The sequence below is a fragment of the Schistocerca serialis genome, chromosome 2, assembly GCF_023864345.2.
Source record: "Schistocerca serialis cubense isolate TAMUIC-IGC-003099 chromosome 2, iqSchSeri2.2, whole genome shotgun sequence".
Classification (NCBI taxonomy): Eukaryota; Metazoa; Arthropoda; class Insecta; order Orthoptera; family Acrididae; genus Schistocerca; species Schistocerca serialis.
In genome coordinates, this window is record NC_064639.1 from 512,074,503 (window position 1) to 512,088,922 (window position 14,420).

The 14,420-nt window shown below is 42.0% G+C and overlaps 1 pseudogene; it reads left to right on the plus strand.

Annotated features, from left to right (window-relative positions):
- The first annotated feature begins 5,606 nt into the window (after positions 1-5,606).
- Positions 5,607-5,724, plus strand: LOC126459717 (5S ribosomal RNA; annotated as a pseudogene).
- Positions 5,725-14,420: the final 8,696 nt, after the last annotated feature.

The window sequence follows — 14,420 nt, forward strand, 5'->3', positions numbered from 1 at the left end:
TCACAGTAGCAAGATGGTCACAGCTCTTAAGGCACGCATTTTAGAGCCAACATTTACCGGACATATTTGTCTTGTTTTTGTCCATATTACCAGTTTTCAAAATACGAAATACTTTTTTTAACATCCTGTGGATACATGGTGTCTTTCCTAAGTCTCGTCAGACACATTTTCAGATTTCAGCATATATTTGCAATTTCACTATATGTACTGTGTGGCTGGAGCCAGCCCAGACACACAGTATTCATGAAGTTTTTGGTACGACGCCCAGTGTCGACGGAAATCATCGGTTTTTTCAGGTTACAAACAAACTGATTTTTAATGCGAAATTTTATGTGCCCATTCTTCAGAATGGTCCGAGATCAGTCTAGCATGATATTTCCTTAATCGTTATGTATTAACTAGGGCAGTAAAAATCGATGAATAGCAGGTACTGGAGCTGCGACAGCACCGCCCTGTCCCGCGCTCACTGCTGCCGCCAAGCAGGCAGCGCTACTGAGTCACTGCTGGATTATTGTTTACTCTTCGTGTTCTACTGTCCCGGTTAGTTTACACTGGTAAAATTTATGTCGGGCTAGACTAATTTGGGAGCGTTCTATCGAATGGGCAAGTGAAATTCCGATTTGAAAGTTATCTTGTATGTGGTGGGAAACAAACCGAAACTCTCATTTAACACTGGACATCGAATGAAACACGTGACGAACAATTGTTTGGCTTGACGCCAGCTACACAGCGTAAAAATTAAATTGCAAATATCTGCCAGAACAAAAAAGCAAATGCTCCTGACGTTTCTTTTGAGAGATATACGCTAAATAAAATGAGACTTCTCTGCGTATTGCACAAAATATTCATTTCTATTGCGACCAATAGCATAGTGAGCACATTAGGTTTTAATGAGCCATCTATCTTTGGAAGAGAATGTTTCGCAATGTACTAGACGAACCATATCTGCGCTCACAGCCCTAGAGAAACAGAGTATTTATTCAGTCGCGGTAAATATGCTGAGGACATACTCTGGGAAACTAAAATATTACGAGCATCTGTTTAAAAGCGCGTCGGTGGACCTTCAGAACACAATGCAGCTGTGGTTCTGCATGGCATGGATTCAAACACGTCCTTCGTAGGTATGTGGCACCACGTGTATACACACAGGTCAAACAGTTATCATAAATTAGCAGCCGTTGGTCCGTCGACGCAGAACTGGCGGCGGATATAGTCCCAGACGTGTTACATCCCCTTAATGTTAGACAGATTTGGTGGTCAAGACATAAACGTGAGTTCACAGTCATATTCCTCAAGCCGAAAAATTTGATGGATCAAGGAAATTCTTTCGTTCAATGCAAGGTAAAAGAAAAGTAATAGACACGACACTATGGCAGGCAGTTAGGTGACATTATAAAAGCAACTCTGGTATGTACTGACGGAGACAGCAACGCTTAGAAACATTGAGAGCAGGCTTTTTGTGCAACGGTGGATAACAAACGGGTGGTAACGATCATGAATCCGACTTTTCATCACCCCGCGATGTCAGCGTTTAATCATCAGTTCTACAGTGCAATTTGTTCGTAAGGCCCTTATAGTAATGAGCGGGAATTCAGTTTACAAGCCACTTGCTTAATTGAACTACACGGAAAAAATATTGAAAACCTCGTACTCTTCGACGTGGAGTCGTTTTGTTTCTCTTCAAGCAACCCTTTTGTTCTTTCGTTGTTCTCACAAGACTAGTTGCTCTCGTCGCAAACAGTTCTTCGCAACGAGGAGAATCGATCGGGGGTCTACTGCGTCGTAATGAGACGAGCACAGCGGTCAGCCAGAAACGGGACCGCCTTTCATGTGATTAACTGTTTGAAAGTACGGCCACTGTTGTATGCCGTTCTTCACAGTCTTGCTGCACAAATGAAGAATGTTACCACTACTCTTGCTTAGGTTATAATAGTGTTTTGACAGTTTTAGTTCCCACTGGCGTTATGTAATGTGTCTATCAACATTTTACTAACACGGATTTCGGTACTTTGGTCTGGTGGCGTGGCGTTCCGAAGCATGTCTGTTGCTGCTTGATTATTACCAAGAGCGAAATGCAACTGATAGGTGACGGGTCGTGTTCAAGATGATAACGGCAAGGCTGCCAAATATGGAACATACTCTCATAGAAAAACACTTGTTTTACGGGCACAGTATTTCAGCAATGGACCCCTTTGTCATCATCAGCTGCTCTGATGAACTGACCGCTTCTTGGGCGGTGCGCCGCTTTTATCTCCTCCCCACCCCCCGCCCTCTCCCACCAACCTGTCGTTCTCTCCGTCGTTCGCGCCCAGCACGTCCTCCCTCATTCCTCCAGCCGACATATCGTCTCGTCTGAGGTTCACACTCAGGTACGCGTGCTGGCGGCACTTCTGCTGTTCCACCGCCTGTCCCCTCAGTCGCCTTGTTGTGGGGTATCTCCTTTCTTTTCCTAATCAGACTAACTGCAGGTTCTCAGGCCTCACTAAGGATGTAGCCGCTATCATGATTGATCATCGGTTCCCTTACTAAAATCCTGGTAGATTCTCTCGTAACACGGTCCCAGAAGTTAGAAGTCTGTATCAAAATCTTACAATTATTTTCATATATCACTTAAGGCAGATGCGTGGGCGCTTCCTTTGAAAAGGAGAAGACCTAATTCCTTAACAAATCGGGGCTTATGCTCCGTCTCTGCAGCCCTCATTTTCGACGAGACGTTACAACATAATTTTCCCTTGGAATCTGTTTCATTTTACATCATCACCTACATTATTTAAAAGCAAGGCCGATCACAACATGCACTTATTAACTTTCATTGGAGTACGCTCAGCGGAGCACAAATATGCTATTCCAATCTTTATTTACAATGTACAAACGATGCGTTATGGAAAACTTCATCACCTGTCCCTTTCTCTTTTGCAATTACAAGGGAAATTCATATTTTAAGGAGGAAAAACCACACTAGCAAGATATCGGCCCCAGAAATCGATTCCGCATGAAAATTCGGGCCATAGTTCTGCAAGTACAGCTTTTAAACTTCGCGCTCACCACTTGTTTGATCCTCTCTCCGTCCCACTGCAGCTACTTAATGCCCGACAATGAGGTGCTGTACAGTGGAACGAGTAAGACGGTTGTGAAATTCTGCGGGACGCTGTCAACATTCTTTGTTTGTCTAAGTATGCGATTTCTAAACCGTAGCTTATGCCAGAGATCTCTTCGCTTTTAACACCTCTGTGTTGCGATTGGTAAATGAAGTGTAAATGAATTAAATGATTTGGTGTGTCATTAAGGATATAACCTAGTGCTATTTACCCAATAACATCGCTGATGTGCGTTACTTTCTTTGCATTTCAAAGCTGGCTCTGTTAAAGTAAAGTCCATTTGCTAGTGACGCGCTATTCATCAACGTGATTGGCATGATTAAATTGTAAATCGAAAATCATTAACGTCATTTCGTAATTATTCTTCAGTTACTTAGAATCGTAATACTGATTCTGAGGCAAATATATAACTACAGAGTATCAATACGAAAATAGTATTAAAGTAATATTCAACGTATATGTGCGTGAAGTTGACATATATCGCATTCGCATTACTTATTATTTCTCGCGGAGTACAACATGACTTGTCTTGTAACTCAGGCTACACAGGACTTCGTTCCAGGGCATTAGGCGGCTTCAGTGCGGCGGAGCGAATTTCAAACAATCGGGCAGCGCGAAGTTTAAAAGCTTTACTTCCACAATGTCACAGATGCGTACTACCGTAATTATGGCCTTAATTTTTGTGAGAAATCGATTGCTGCTGGTGATATTTTGTAGGTGTTCGTTTTTCTCCTTAAAATATGAGTTAGTGCTGGTGACGTTTCCTTGTTAGGTACATTCCCAGTTCATATCAACACACACACACACACACACACACACACACACACGCACACACACATACACACACACACACACACACACACACACACAAGCAGTAACTGTATGTGAAGTATAAGTTCATTAGCCTAGTACAGTTTGGGTTTACAAGAGCACGCGATAATTATTCCACATATTCTCCCGAAATTTTAATTTTTTTCATAGCCCCAGCTATTTCATCTGCTTCACCCTGACACACTGCTACCGTGTAATTACCGTACTCAGGTTATAGCTTCACTTGGCCGTAAACATCTACACTCTCACTCTGTTGTTTACATCACGGTTGCTGTGGCTAAACAGCTTCTCCGGCTCGTTGTGAATTACCGTAATGTATTACCTCTCTTGAGAACAGCAAAATGAACATGAGGTCATCTTTCTCTCGCTGTAATAAAGCACCAAAGAACATTACAAGGTCCCTCACGACTGACAAACACCAGATTAAAACTACATTATTTGTCAACTAGAGCGTGTTATATGTTTCTTATGTTCTGAAGTTTGTGGCGTGACTTATGGACTGTGATTTTTCACTCTGTTGTTGGCAGTCTCTTTAGAAAAATGGTTCAAATGGTTCTGAGCACTGTGGGACTCAACTGCTGAGGTCATTAGTCCCCTAGAACTTAGAACTAATTAAACCTAACTAACCTAAGAACATCACAAACATCCATGCCCGAGGCAGGATTCGAACCTGCGACCGTAGCGGTCTTGCGGTTCCAGACTGCAGCGCCTTTAACCGCACGGCCACTTCGGCTGGCAGTCTCTTTAGAATTTGGAGTTGTATCTTGAAACCTACGCAGGGGGTTCTCCTATAATTATTTCCTTTTCCGCCTACGTAGTAAAGTAATTTATTTTCTATTTCTAGTTGTTCAGTATGAAGTAGGTAGGAACTATGGAAGTGGAGCATTAAAAGTTGTCGTCCTCGTTAGAAATATTCATTGTACTCTTATGTTTAATTTCATTCTCATATGATGCAGTACTATATGTCGGTGTCGAACAATCAGATGTGCACGGTCAACTTGGATGAAACAATCTGTGATGCAAAAGTGCTCTTCCTCTTTTAATTTCTCAGATTCCGAATCGTATTGGAAGAACATCTGCAATGAGCACTAGAAATAAACCTCTCGACTTGAATATACACTTTCAGCTAAGAATCTTTATTTTTTTCTACGTTCACAATCTTTCCGTTTCGCTTGTGGAACACTTACGTACGGACGTATCAGGTAATTAATAAGATCAAACTGAATGTTCTTCACAGCATTGCACTAATACTCATAACTGTTCCACCGGAGCAATATTGTTGTCAAGTTTTTGCATAAATCAGTCGACTTCCAATACCATTCCAAGTATATATGCTGCAACGTTAGAGATAACATCTACATTGCTAAGAAATCAGAATAAACAATTTCTTTAGTTGCTGCCACCTGCCGTGAATTTCATCATGGAGATCGGAAGTTTTCAGCGATCAGCATGTATAGTTATTTCCTCATCACTACAACAGAAAATGTTTGGCAAGAACGAATTGTTACTAATAGTGACAATTGTATTCTAAAACGTCAGTACGTGTCAAAACATAAATTATGTCCTGTGTGACGAAGTCAAACCGAAAATACGCTATTCCCCTTCAATGCGTTAGTGTGATGATTCTCGAGCATCGACTACCCACGAACAATCGCTAACTATTCTTACTAAGAAGATGGCAACGGCCTTGCTGCAGTGGATACACCGGTTCCCGTGAGATCACCGAAGTCAAGCGCTGTTGGGCGTGGTCGGCACTTGGATGGGTGACCATCCGGGCCACCATGCGCTGTTTCCATTTTTCGGAGTGCACTCAGCATCGTGATGCCAATTGAGGAACTACTCGACCGAAAAGTAGCGGCTCCGGTCAAAGAAAACCATAATAACGACCGGGAGAGCGGTGTGCTCACCACAAAAATGGTTCAAATGGCTCTGAGCACTATGGGACTTAACATCTGTGGTCATCAGTCCCCTAGAACTTAGAACTACTTAAACCTAACTAACCTAAGGACATCACACACATCCATGACCGAGGCAGGATTCGAACCTGCGACCGTTGCAGTCGCGCGGCTCCGGACTGAGCGCCTAGAACTGCTAGACCACCGCGGCCGGCGTGCTCACCACACGCCCCTCCTATACGCATCCTCATCTGAGGATGACACGGCGGTCCGATGGTCCCTATGGCCCACTTGTGGCGTGAAGATGGAGTGCTTACTAATAAGACAGTCCAATTTTCCTATCCTTTCTATCGCTTCGACAACCTTTAAACGACAACTGAAAGAAACAAATCTTAGTTCTACTGATTCAGATGGTAGGTACTGCTGTCCAAGTTGTTTCGGAGAATCGGTCTAATTACAGCAGAGTTCAAGGAAATAGGCTCGAATCGCGGTCCGATACACAGCTTTAATCTGCCACGAATTTTCAAATGATTGCACTCTCTGCTGCAGATTGATTAGTCCATTCTAAGAACCTGTACGGAAGATATCAGCGATGCATGTCGGCTAGTCACATTATTATGGACTCCAGCTAGCACCCATGGTACGGAACATTTTCAGCACGTGTTACAGCTAAAAAAATGGTTCAAATGGCTCTGAGCACTATGGGACTCAACTGCTGAGGTCATTAGTCCCCTAGAACTTAGAACTAGTTAAACCTAACTAACCTAAGGACATCACAAACATCCATGCCCGAGGCAGGATTCGAACCTGCGACCGTAGCGGTCTTGCGGTTCCAGACTGCAGCGCCTTTAACCGCACGGCCACTTCGGCCGGCTGTTACAGCTAGTAGAGAGAAAAACTGATACGTTCATGCAACTACAAATCTTCACGTATACATGGATCCATGCTGTTCGCAGTTCTCCATCGTGATGATAATACCGAGGTGGTTTCATTCAGTGAAAATGATAGATGAAGTTACCCAACATTAAACTATATGATCAAATCTATCTTGATACCTATTAGTGAACATTAATATGTGATGTATCCACCCTTTGCTTTTATGACGGCCTTAACTCTGTTGAGGAAGCTTTGACTGAGATGTCTGAAAGTCTCAATATTCCTTAAGAGCAGAAATCAGATAAGGTAGTGATGTTAGATGCTGGTGCCTGCAGCGAAGTCGACGATTTAACATCCAAACGTGTTGCACTAGGTACAGGTCGGATTCGGGGTAGCCGATTCCGTTTCAGGAATATTACTGTCCACAAATCATCTCTGCACCGATGTTGGTCTATGAGAAGATGCACTGTAATGCTTAATCAATAATCGTCTCGGAACAATTCCTCTTCTGTGCGCAAATCAGAATGATATAAAACGTGTCCTTATCCTTCCGCATTTAGCTTTTTCTTAAGCGCAATCAAGGGACTGCACCCTAACGATGAAGATAACCCCCGTACCGAAATACCACCTTCTCCGTACTTGAATGCTGGCACTACACGTTAGGACAGATAACGTTCTTCAGGCAGTCGCCAAACCGAAACCTTTCCATCGGATTGCAGTAGCGTATAGCGTGATTCGTCACTCCAAATAGCTCGTTTCGAGTCATCCACTGTCCGGTAACGTCGTTCCGTTCACCACCTCAAGAGTCGCTTAGTACTGTCTACAGAAATTATGGTTTATTAAGGGACGCTCGACCACTGCACCCCATTCATTTCAACTCGCTGCCCACGACAATATGCTTGTTGGACTGTGGCAGCACTTTGAAACTCACGCAAGATTCCTTCCAATGATTTCACGTCCCCCCCTTTTTTTTCCCAAACCACCCTCTGCATTGTTCGAACGCCACTGTCCGTCAGTACACGAAATCTGCCTGGTCTTGGGTCTTGGTTTCACTTTGGTTGCATTTCCACAGTCACGTCACAGACTGAACAGCTTTAGAAGGGCTGAAATGTGTCTGATCGATTTCTTCTTCGGGTGACATCCAATGACTAGTCACATTTCAAGGTCATAGAGCGATTCTGTTGTCGCTGCTTCTATACTGACAACACAATACTCTCTGACTCTTCTTATACTGGCAGATCCGCCTTTAGTAACAACTAATGATTAATTCCGTAGTACTCAGGTGGTGTTCTCGTGTACTTTGTCCCGGTAATGTATCATCGGTACGGCAATGTTTTTGTGAATTTTAGGGCCACGGAAGCACATTCTATTCCTGATTACGCTCTTGCAACGGTATGCAGACACTTCTAACCGAGTGCTTGGGCGCTTTTTTAAAGATTCCATCCTCTCTAGGGCGGCCAATCACCACCTATGAACGCACATCATCCCCGAAGACGATTTCGTTAATCAAATAGGTCAAGAGATCTGCTAGTATCGCTGGTCCTTGACAATTCCACAAAGCCTATTCCCAGTTAACAGCGTTGGAACCGAGCGAAAAGGCACAGAGGTTACCATGCTGCACAGGTTTTCGGAGGGGCCAGGTTTTTGAAATCCGTGTCAAGCCACCATATTTACGTTTTCCATTGTGTCCATACACCGGTTGTCGGGAACGTGTAGATGGCTGATTTAAAACTAACAAAACTGACATCCCGAGTCATCCTTTCCCAATAAGAGTCGGTGCTTCGTAGCTAATATCGTCTTTGTCTACGGGAGATTAATTCACAATCTTCTTTCATTTCCAGCATTTAAATCTGTACATAGGTCCATAGTCTCAAAGCAGCTGCACAAGTACTTGCCGATCCCTATGGAAGCGATACATATGGGTCTTGAACTGTACTCCGAGATTCTTCACTTGAAGCTGGTCCTTGAAACTTTGAAAGTAGTTTTTGACGGGATAGTGAGTATCAGTTTAAGTTTTCAGCATCTCATTGGACGAATAAGATCGTGATCATTCGTGTTGCTCTTCTTTGCATATGTTCATTATTCTCTGTTGGTCCTGTTTGCTATGAGACCCAAAGAGGTAGGTAATGTTTAGGGTGGTTTGCAAGAGTGTCTTATAAATAATCTTATTTGTAGATGGATTTTTTTTTCAGTACCCTGCTCTCCTCTTCACCTACCACTGTGCCTATCTGACCATTGTACTTCATATATCTAAAAATTCTTTTACCCACGGATTTGCAGGAGTTGGCTGATTCCAGCTGTGACCCACTGATACTGAAATCATAGTCTAACACGACAACTGGATGCGTTTATTGCCAAATTTTACATTTGTAAAAATTTATAGCAAATAGCTGATATCTTATCAAGATCGGCCTGAATATTAGAGAGGCTTACTTCAAACATCGTTTCATAACCACTGCATCATCTGCGAAAAGTGTGACATTACCGACGATAGTGTCATCCAGGTCGTTAATACAGAATATGAACACATGGATCCCAGCACACTTCCCTGGAGCAGGACTGAAGTTACTTCCACAGCTGTCGATCACTCTCTATCCCAGGTAATACCCTGCTTCCTCCCTACCAACAAATCCTCAATCTAGTTACAAATTTCTCTGGGTACCGTATGTGACCGCACTTTCTATGGTACGACCAGGTGTGGTGCTGAATCAAATGATTTTCGGAAGACGAGAAATAGTCTACCTGACTGACTGATTCATGGTTTTTAGAACGTTACGTGATAAAAGTGCGAGCTGTGTTTCGTATCGTCGATATTTTCCGGATCCTTGGGGCCACATACGGGAAAGAGTTCGCTGAACAGTAGCAGTCTGAATTCGAATTATTGGCCACTATTTGATATGGAGGGTGTGCTGTTTCACTACAGCACACCGGTTGACACACACGGAAGGACGGATATGTACAGAGTTGGCAGACGACTGACCAGCGTTATTTACCCACCGATTTCGACGAGTTTCGGCACACATGCCGCAGGCCAGCCGGAATTAACTTCTGTGGAAATGGCCTTAGGTCATTAGCTTCCGTTTTTGATAGAATGGAGAGAAAAGTCCATTGCACGGGATAAATTTCGGGCCAGGTGGCATCGTTAAAGCAATTGAAGACAGGGAAATATCATTTATACGCACCTCTCGTGTAACCTAATACCTCTGGTAAAACAGAAAAAAACTTGTCTTTTTTTTATCATTTTTACATTTTATCGTAACTCATTTAGTACAATACACTCTCAATTAAAAGTAAATACAAGAACAAAACAGAAACTATCCTGTGATTTAAAAACACACCTACAAGTAGAATACGGGTGCTACACAGTGTGCGATTTGCAGGGGGGGATGGGGGGGGGGGACTTCCCCTCCTTTGCATCAGACCATCCCCTTCTCTCGTTTTAGTTTATGCATCCCAACCTGGGATGTTTACTTCCCAAGCACTGGGGTAAAACTTTACATATAATTTAAATTTGTGGAGCCGAACACTGGAAGTTTACTATTAATATGTTTGCTTATTAATTTTGAAAATGTTATATGTAGTAGTTAAGCATTTCAAAACATCTAGAACTAAATGACAAGACGACGCACGCCACATTTCCGTAGCATGCCACAATGCTGCAAGACGTCGCCCCAGCGAAACGAGGCTTTAGATCCAGGTCTGTATTGTATGGTGGATGTGATGTGTTACATAATAAACTAAAACCTGCAATCAGATCCAAACGTCGTGGAAAACTGTGAAGAGGTGTCATCCTGCAACAAGATAACGCTCGCCCACATTCTCCCAAACGGACAGCCGACGCAATACAGGAGTTGAGATTCGAGGTTTTGGAACATCCACCATACAGTCCAGACCTGGCTCCAAGCGATTTTCACATGTTTGGACCCTTAACGGAAGCACTACAGGGAAGAAGATTTGAAAGTGACGAAGACGTCATGCCGTGCAAAATTGGTTACAGATGCCACCGATAAACGTATTTTCTGATGAAATAAAAAAAACTCGTAAAACGTCGGGAAAACTGCATTGAAGTCCAGGGAGGTTACGTAGAAAAATAACGCACGTTTCAGTTTTCTATCATCAGAATAAGTACAGCTTTTCACAAATGTGCCTTTACTTTTTGAATTCCCCTCGTATACATGTATGTAGATGATTTTGTAAATGAGCTTTAACTATAATGTACTTTTAAAAATATAACAAGGGATGGTTTTCTGATAGTGCATACGCGTGAATAGTGAGTTACGGAATTAACATCTATTTATAAATAACTGTTTAACCATGGGTAACGCCACGGTCCAAGCTAGTAACAATATATAATTATACTAACGCCCTAAGACATCACCCCCCCCCCCCCCCACTGGTAAAAGCACAAATCGCACACTGGTGCTACATGAATGTGTAAGTAAAACAATGCAATGAAAAATATCTCGTGATACAGTATTACAAGATGGGAAATGTTACAGAAGGAAAAACACCCAGAAAAATAATGAGACAAAACTGGAGCGGCGTATTTCTGATCTCTTTATTTCTTATTTACTGCCAACTAACTGCGTTACAAACTTAAAAGTAGTTACACTGCCTGACAAAAGAAGTCAAGCATCCAGAAGACAAGGTCGGATGCCAATGTAACTTGGTTACACGTGCACACCGAAGGCTAGTATGTAAATGTAGCTACAATTTTCCTTCACAGGTAGACTGGTCACCGAATTGCAATAGTATAATTGTATTAACTGCTGTCAATAGGACTGATAACCCTGAAAGGTGTACATATTAGGAGAAATTGTTCTGAAAGCTGTATATATCACGAGATATGTTAATTTATTCCGTAGATTTCACAGCTTATTTGGAATATTTACCTCTTTGAGCTTCTTTGCATGACGACACAGGTACTATACGTTTTCTTTCGCTACCAGAGGTTGTAGTACGGTGGCTGCTTGGAAAGTGAGGTCCGATCAAGCACAAAATGGAAACCTACTGTGAAAATCCAAAGGAGGTTTGCACGATTGTGTTGGGCAGTGACCCTAGTATGCCTTCGGTCACGTCAGGTCGCTCTCTTTAGTTCTGAGTGCACAGTGAACACGTAAAGATACCTAGAAAGTAAACCGCCACGTATGTGTGCCTGCTGTGAGACTTCACCTGATTTCATGCAGCCCACATAACGTAACTGACATGCATTTCGTTCTTCATGACAATCTTCGGGAGCACACCGCGAGGGAAGTAAAGATGATCCTGTACAGTCTTTGATGAGAAGTCTTTGGTTGTCCACCATACAGCCTGGATGTGGCTACCTCTGATTTTTATTTCTGCTCCCATCAACCGCAGGCTATGAAGACAACATTTTGGAATAGACAATGAGTTGCAGAGCAGCGCAGTTAACTGGCGGAAAGCACGGACGCCTGCCTTCTACTAGAGCTTGTTGGAAAGGTGGAACAACAGATGTCTAAGTCGGACCGGCGAGTAAGTAGAGATGTAGTTGGAAGGTGTTGCTAACTGTTGCGTATATAACATTTTTGATTTTCAAAGTGGTTTCTATTTCACCACCAATCGGACCTTACTTTTCGAATAGCCGTAGTATTATTGACTGGAAATCGGGCGTGCGAAAGAGTCGAAAGCAGTTATCAGCCAGGGAGGGAGGGAGAGCGCTATCTCCGAGCAAAGTGAGACGCTCAGATGGTGAACATGCCACACGGACATTTGTATTTGCTATGTTCCATGATGCGTAGTTGAAGGTAGAGGATGATTTCATATGATTCTATAGAGAGACGGCTCATTCGGAAGAAGATAACAGCATTGAGTTTATTTTGCTGCAAGGGCCAGTTTAGTAATTATTGAAAACGCTGTGTATGTAAGGATAATTGATCATTTTATATCACACGATTTGCTATTAAATGTACAGCTCGGTTATCTCTTTAACGTACTGTATGAGTTAAAAAAAAGGTTTCGAACGCTAGGTGTATTTTTTTATTTAACTAAGGCATTTTATTGTGTTGACCACAAAATATTGCTCCAGAAGTTGGACCAATACCGGAATATGGGGAGTAGCTCACAATTGCTTCACCTCTGACTTTAGCAACAGACAGCAAAAGGTCATTATTCAAAATGTTGAGAATGGCTGTAATGTGGGCTCTCAGTGGCATACGCTCAAGTGGGGGGTGCCCCAGGGATCAGTGTTGGGGCCACTCTTGTTCCTTATTTATATAAATGATATGCCCTCTAATATTATGGGTAAATCTAAATATTTATGTTTGCTGATGACACTAGCTTGGTAGTAAAGGATGTTGCATGCAACGTTGGGTCAGTTTCAAATAGTGCAGCTCATGACCTAAGTTCATGGCTTGTAGAAAATAAAGCTAAATCATACTAAATCTCAGTTTTTACAGTTTCTAACACACAATTCAACAAAACCTGGCTTTTCAATTTCGTAGAATGGGCCTATGATTAGTGAAACTGAACAGTTCAGATTTATAGGTGTTAAGATAGATAGTAAACTGTCATCGAAAGCCCACGTTTAGGATCTTGTTCAAAGACTTAATGCTGCCATTTGTACTATTCAAACAGTATCTGAAGTGAGTGATCGTTCGACACGAAAATTAGTCTACTTTGCTTGTTTTCATTCGCTTATGCTATATGGTATTATATTTTGGGGTAACTCTTCCCATTCTAAAAGGATATTTTTGGCTCAGAAACGGGCGGTTCGGGCTGTAAGTGGTGTTAAGTTCACGAACCTCTTGTATTTTGACAGTGGCCTCTCAATGTATATATTCCTTACTATCATTTCTTGTTAACAGTATTAGCTTATTCCCAAGAATAAGACTCTTTCAATCAGTTAATACTAGGCAGACATCAAACCTGCATTTGCATCGAACTTCCTGTACTCTTGTGCAGAAAGTTGTGCAGTGTACTGCTGCATCCATTTTAAATAAGCTACCACTCCAATTCAAAAATCTTAGCTTTAATCCACACGGTTGCAAATCGAAACTGAAGAGTTTCCTCAGGGCTCACACCTTCTATTCTGTCGAGGAGTTCCTTGAAAAATTAAGCTAATTCATATTGAATTGTTGACTGCGTTCAGTTAAAATTATGGATTGACCTTTTCGGGTTCATAAACATTTTATTTTTATCTATTATTGCTTTGATGTTGTAATTTCTTGTACTGACACGTTCCATGACCTTGGAGATTTGTTCCTTAATTTGGTCCTACGGAACTTGACGTGTTAATAAATAAATAAAAATAAAGATTAGCAATTTTTACAGGCGCTGATAACCACGCTGTTGAGCGCTCCTCAGATCAAAATCACCATAATCGTAATCACTACAAAATTTTCGTCTCTCTTGACTACCTAAAGAATTTCCTTCATATCATTATATATTTTTTCAAACTCTTTGCCATCTTCGGAGCTAAGTGGCGTTTACATTGTGTTGCTGTAGTGAATGTTGGCTAGAACAATGCATTCACTATGTTGATTATAGAAGCATACCTGTATTCTTATTATTTTACTCATTATGAAGCCTAATCCTGCTGCACCCTTGTTTCAGTTTTGATTATAACCCTGTACTCACCTGACCAAATTCCTATTCTTTCTGCCTCCGCATTTCACAAATTCATTCTATATCAAATTTTTGTCTAGAAATTTCCCTTTAAAAATTCTCTGACATATCCACCCTATTAAGGAATCTGACATTC